This window comes from Schistocerca americana, chromosome 6 (assembly GCF_021461395.2).
Source record: "Schistocerca americana isolate TAMUIC-IGC-003095 chromosome 6, iqSchAmer2.1, whole genome shotgun sequence".
NCBI lineage: Eukaryota > Metazoa > Arthropoda > Insecta > Orthoptera > Acrididae > Schistocerca > Schistocerca americana.
In genome coordinates, this window is record NC_060124.1 from 164,758,039 (window position 1) to 164,764,724 (window position 6,686).

The following is a 6,686-nucleotide window of genomic DNA, read 5'->3' on the forward strand; positions in this document are numbered from 1 at the left end:
CCTTCCCTCCCTCTACACGAAAACCAGCAGCATTCAGTAAGTATGATTAACAGGGTAGTGAAAGCCACAATTGCACAACAAGGTATTGGTAATGAAATTGCAAACAAATATCCACTAATAATGCATATTTACCATTCACAACTGATCAGGGCCTTAATAACATGAAAAAGAAAGAAAACAGAAATAAATGATTCAACAAAATTGTTACTAGCAGACACTAAAACCATAAAACATAAAATATTTCGGTATTCCATCCACCTGAAGAGCCTTTTGTAAAACTGTCATTCAATTCAGAAGACATGTCTCAACATGACATTTAATGAGCTAATTTTTTAAAAAATCTTTCTACATTGTTGCAGCAAACTTGACAAACATAAGCAACCAAGTGTCCATCAAACGCCCACTCTCTACCAGTTTTTACATAGCTATGAGAGGTAGATCATTTGCCATATGATATAATGAACACATCAGTTCCATGTTTAAATGTAGATCATAAATCTGCAATAGTTACTCACCTTTATGACACCCAAAACAGCCTTCCAGATGTCAATAAAGATACACAAGTAGACAGATAGTGACTTCACAGATACATGAGTAATATGATCCCCTTCAAACTTGAAACAACTTTACTAGTTATTAAAAATAAAAAAAGAAATCCATATAATGCACTTATGTTAGTTTTCTACACTTACATTATTTCATAGCATACCTTAATAATAAATATAGGTGATTTTTTAGAGATCACAAATCAGTTTCATATGCTATATTTATCTATATCTGTTAGGAACCCTCATCTTGTACAGTTGCCAGTTACCCATTTACTTAAACCTACAACTTCCTCTATATTTCAACACCTTCTAGATTTCTGACAATACTGCTGCATTACTCTTACAGCAATTGATATAACATGTTTTACATGTTGCCCCGTGACATTTTATGAAGCACTGTTGTATAGAGAATTGATTTCATTTCTGCTTATTTTCAGTTGGGGGCAATGGCCTTGCCGCAGTGGATACACCGGTTCCCGTCAGATCACCGAAGTTAAGTGCTGTCGGGCGTGGCCGGAACTTGGATGGATGACCATCCGGGCCGCCATGCGCTGTTGCCATTTTTCGGGGTGCTCCCAGCCTCGTGATACCAACTGAGGAGCTACTCGACCGAATAGTAGCGGCTCCGGTCAGAGAAAACCATCATAACGACCGGGAGTGCAGTGTGCTGACCACACGCCCCTCCTATCCGCATCCTTATCTGAGGATGACACGGCGGTCGGATGGTCCCGATGGGCCACTTGTGGCCTGAAGACGGAGTGCTTTTATTTTCAGTTGTAAATGAGCAGAATAAGAAATTCTGTATTGCCTCTGTTTATTATGTAGCTAATGGCTAAAAAGAGTCAGACCACAAGTGATGAATGAATAGCTGAAGACTGTAGTATTTTCTTTAATGAAAGCCAAGTAAAATAATTACTATGGCACTGAAATCCCACTCACTGAATACATTTTCATACACTTCTTCTAACACATTTTCTTTTTCTTTCTCAAGAAGCTGTATGCTAATTTGTACATTGATATGTTGGCCCTCAACTCTGCTAATTTGTACATCATGAATTTTTGAACTACGTTAACTTCTAACCACTTACCAAAACAATCTCTTTGAAAACTGATAGAAGTGTCAAGAAGTACTTGTCGTCAACAGTGATGTAAGATGCAATGTATTTCAGAGCATTCTTCATAAGAACAGCAAACTTGGTACAAAATTCAGGTTGTAGTTCCTGTTGAAGACAAACTGTGTTTAACATATCAAAGCATTTATTTATCTCATAATAATACAAATAACTCTTAATATAGCTTAACGATAGGTACAAAAATGTTAGTATGGGTGAAAGAAACTTTAGTTTTTTCAAACTGCAATATTCATGTTACACAAAAAAAGGTTTTTCAAGAAAACCACTTTAATTCCAAATAATTATGAATTAAAACTTTAAACAAGATGAAACAGTTTAGTTTCATTTCTTACATAATATAGGGGAAAGGCAATCACTCACCTACAACAGATCAATAAGTGGAATGCAGGAACACTTACAACAAAACATCATTCACAGTAACTTCCAAGAACTCCCTCTTTTTCTAGCAACAGTACATACATTTACACATACATTCACAGACACCCAAACACACACTCCCATGGCCACAGGACAACTAATTATTGATATCTGATTATTGAAAGCAGTTGACTGAGCTGGTGGAGGTGGGGATGGGGGAAGGGAAGGACACAACGAGACGGTAGTGGGAAAGAGCAAGTATTTGGACAGGCGACTTTGTGGCTGTACAACAAGACAAAAAGAGTACAAAGGATACAAAAAAAAAAAAAAAGAGTGAAAAGGGGGAGAAGGAGGGAGCTGAGGGGGGGAAAGGGGAGGGAGAAAAGGAGAGAAACGTGAAGATGAAGAGGGAGAAAGGGAGGGGAGAGAGAAGGCAGAGGGGTTGAAAATGGGAGATAGGAGTGAGAGGGATAGGAATAGAGAGAGGGAGCGAGAGGCCCACATGAGGAGGGAGGGGGGAGGGAAGAAGAGTGATGGAAGAAGGCAGTGCATAATCAGGGCAGAGCAGGAGTAGTGAGGACAGAAATGTGTAGGGAAAAGACAAGGCGAGCCAGTGGGAACAGGTTAGCAGAGGTTTAAGCTAGGGGTAATGCAAGAGTGCAGAATGTGTTGGAGAGAAAGTTCCCATCTGCCTGGTTCAGAGAAACTTCTGCTGGAAGGGAGCATCAAAACAGTCCACATACTGAAACTGCTGTTGAAGATATTTGTGTTGTTGTGTGCAGCATGTTCAGAAATTGAATGTTCGAGTTTACAGTTTCCCACAGTTTGGCAGTGGGCATTCAAGCAAGTAGACAGTTGGTTACTTGTCATGATCACAAAGAATGCTGTACAGTAAGTGCAGCATAGCTGATATATAACATGGCTGCTTTCACTGTTGGTCCTGTCCTTTACTGGGTAGGAAATGCCAGTAACTGAACTGTGGTTGGAAGTGGTGGGTAGGTAAATGTGACAGGTCTTGCATTCTGGCTGACCACAAGGGAATGAACCATGAGGTGAGGGGGGGGGGGGGGGGAGGGGGGGCAGAACTGAGAGTGAAACTGGAATAGGGATGGACAATAATAGTCCTTAGGTTGGGTGAACAGTGGGACACTACTCTGGGGGACGTAGGTACGATTTTGGGTAAGATATCCCTCATCTCAGGGCATGTCAAGAGGTAATCAAAGCCCTGGTGGAGGATGTAGTTGAGCTTTTCAAGTCCAGGGTGATACTGGGTGACCATAGGAGTGTTGGTCAGTCTCCCTTCTTCCCCACCCTTCCTCTTCTTACATCTGTTTTCGCCTTGTTGCACAGCCATGGAGTCATGTGCCCAAAGACTTGCATCTTTCCCACTTCCAGCTCCCTGTGTCTTTCCTTAACCACTCCCTACCTCCATCAGCTCAGAAAACTGTTTTCAATAATCGAGTATCAATAATCAGTCCTTCTGTGGCCACAAAAGTGTGCATTTGACTGTTTGTGGTTGTATTTGAATGTGTGTACTTTTGCTGCAAAAACAGCTAGTGCTCAGAAAATAATGTGGGAGCTGTTTACTATTATGTGTTTCTGTGCTCCATACATCGATCTACTATTTCCCATCCAGGAATTTCCATTACTGTTAATTTCATTTCTGCTTACTTTCAGTTATATGTGAGCAGAATAAGAAAATACTTACATTTCAAGTAAAAACGATAAAATTATGTTGCAAATATCCTGAAGTGGACATTGTGTCTCAGTGCCAATTCCTCCTGATGTAGCCTCAAAGATCCCTTGAAATGTCACAGTGCTAAATTCTTTCATGAACGTTCCAGAGTAATCTAAAGTGGCCCTGTTAGTTGCTGTAGCTAATAACAAGTAAATGTATGTACGTCATCCTCAACGAACATTCATTCCAATAAATTATCAATTGGATAACAATGAATACGAATATCTAAATATTTGCTGGAGCATTTGTGAGGGAAGGTAAATATAAAGAGAAGCTGATGGTGAAATGACCATCTTACCTCTGCTGAACTGACAACAATGATGATGAAATTTTAAGCACGGTTGTCAATAGCACTGCATCAGTGTTTGGAAAATGGGGGCTCTTATTCTTTCTCCCACCGACTGCAAAGTTCAGTCTGTAATAAAATTTCTAATGCACAATAAAATTGACTGACAGCTGTGTCAGCTGTATGGCCCAAAGATCATGAGCAGAGAGATGTCACATGTGTACCCAATTTTCTGAAGGTCATCGAAGTGTCTATACTGAAGAGGGCCATGTGCATCCATCCCTCATCCGTGATGTCTTTGTGGGCTGGTTCAGCAGTGCATTATGGAGAACAATTGCTCCATGAATATAGATCTCAGCAGCCATTTTCCTTGTTGCACCAAACATGAAGCATCTGCTGATAAAGGAAGTGTGTGCCACGTGGATATCCGAAAACCTTACATACAATCACAAAATGAATAGCTTATGAGCAACACTGACATTTCTGCAACAGTACTCTGATTACAGCTTTGAGTTCCTCAACAGGATGACAGGTGGTGAGACATGGATTGCTAACTTAAACTTAGAAACCAAGCAGCAGTTGATGCATTGGCATCACAGTGAATTTCTGGTCAAGACAATGTTAAAATAGGCTGTTTGATTGTGGAAAGTGATGTGCATGATGTCCTCATATAAGAAAGGAATTATGCTCATTCACTTTCTGCCCAGAGTCGAAACAGAGAATGCTGACAGTTACTGTGAAACACTATGGAAACTGCAGTAGGCCATTCAAAACAAGAGGCATGGATGCTCAGTGCAGGTGTTATGCTGATCAGTGACAATGCTCACTCACATACAGTTCGCAGTGTCTGATCATTCACTTTATATTCCTAATCTTGCTCTCAGCAATTTCCATTTTTTCCATTCAGCACTTCCACAATGACGAAGAGCTGAAAATCACTGTAACACACTGGTTCCAGGTGGCAGACTTCTAAAACATAGGAATACAAAAGTTGATCCTATGATACTACAATTGTCTCAATTCTGGTGGTTATTATTGCAAAAAATAGCTCAATCATCACTGTATCTGTTGTAAATAATGTTTTTCATGTGACTCTGTTTTCTTTTTTCACTAAATTAGCGAAACTTAATTTCTGGGTGACCCTCATAAAATATGGTGTACTAGTTTTCTTGTACCTTGTCACGTTTAAATATCATCTTTGTCTAACTACAAACCAGGGAAGGTACTTGCTTCAACTGTGTTAAAACATCCAGGTCCATCACACCAAACTCTGAAAATTGCTTCTCTGCTGTAACCCTAAAAAGTATTGTTGCTCTTCTGCCATTTACATATATTCAGTCTGCTGATGGATGGACAAGAAAGTAAAAGCCAGAGATGAGGTGACTGACTGGGCATTATATGCATGTCCACCATGAGGAATGTCTACCAGACGGTTAGCAGTGTTTCTCTAGCCTCAACGCACAGGCTGTGTATTAGGCTTGCCTTGTAGACTCGTGCCCTAATGCCCTCATGTTGAATGGCATCTGAAGTTTCTAAGTAGAGTGGTCATGTAGAACCACATACAGTACAGCCACTCAGTTTTAAAAATACTTCATTACATAAGAATAGTTATAAAAAGCAAATAAGTAGAGTTCTTAAGAAATGCAACCTATTAAGGCCACCATCATGACATGACCACCACAAAGTTTTCTTATAATTAATCTTTTACTTCATAGCAACAGCACATGTGACTCATTGTTTGTTGTTCCTGAAAACCATGTTCTTATTAGTCACAAGGATATGCTTACTTTGGCCGAGGCTTCACAAGTGAGAGTAGTGTGATCTAAATACAGTTTATGCCAAGTGTTTCTTTTCGTTTCAGTGGTGCATTTATATTAGCATTTGTACAATGTCAAGAGTATGTTTAAATCAATGTAATAACTTCTGCTATATCTGTGGGGAGTACACTATTAAATCATGCAGACAACATGTGAAACCTGTAGTGATGAAATTGTATTATCTTTATTTCAGGTGCAAATCGCATGATCAGGACTGAAGATGGGCACGACATATTGTCTGTGGGAACTGTTCGTCTCGATTTAATGGTTAGGTGGAGAAAAAAGGTAAAGTTGCCTTTTGCTATTCAGATGATATGGATGGAACCAATCAATCATGTAGATGACTGCTATTTCTGCATGGTTAAAAAATCAGGGATGAGCAAGGCTAGAAAGATGATCAAGTATCCCTCCATCAAGTCAGCTATTCGATCTGTACCGCACAGTTCTTCTTACCTTTTCTCGTTCCTCCAGAGACATGGTCATTAAAGTTGAAACCTAGTTTGAACCTAGTACAGACATGGAGAACGAAAACTCTGATTTCGATTATGAAGAAATGATGCCACATCTCCTGACAGGAAATGATTTTAATGACCTTTTTAGGGACCTAAATCTTTCTAAGGCACAAGCTGAACTGTTGGACTCATGTCTGAAACAGCAGAATTTACTAGACAAAGATGTTAAGGTTTGTTTCTTTCAACATCGTCAGACTGCCTTCGCATCATTCTTTGACATGAAGTCTCACTCTGTTACTGCAATTATGTGAATGGTCTGTTTAATGCTATGAGAATTAAACGTACATCAGTGGAA

The 6,686-nt window shown here is 39.7% G+C and overlaps 1 pseudogene; it reads left to right on the plus strand.

The window, feature by feature from the left end:
- Window positions 1-990: 990 nt before the first annotated feature.
- Window positions 991-1,108, plus strand: LOC124620505 (annotated as a pseudogene).
- The last annotated feature ends 5,578 nt before the right edge of the window (window positions 1,109-6,686 follow it).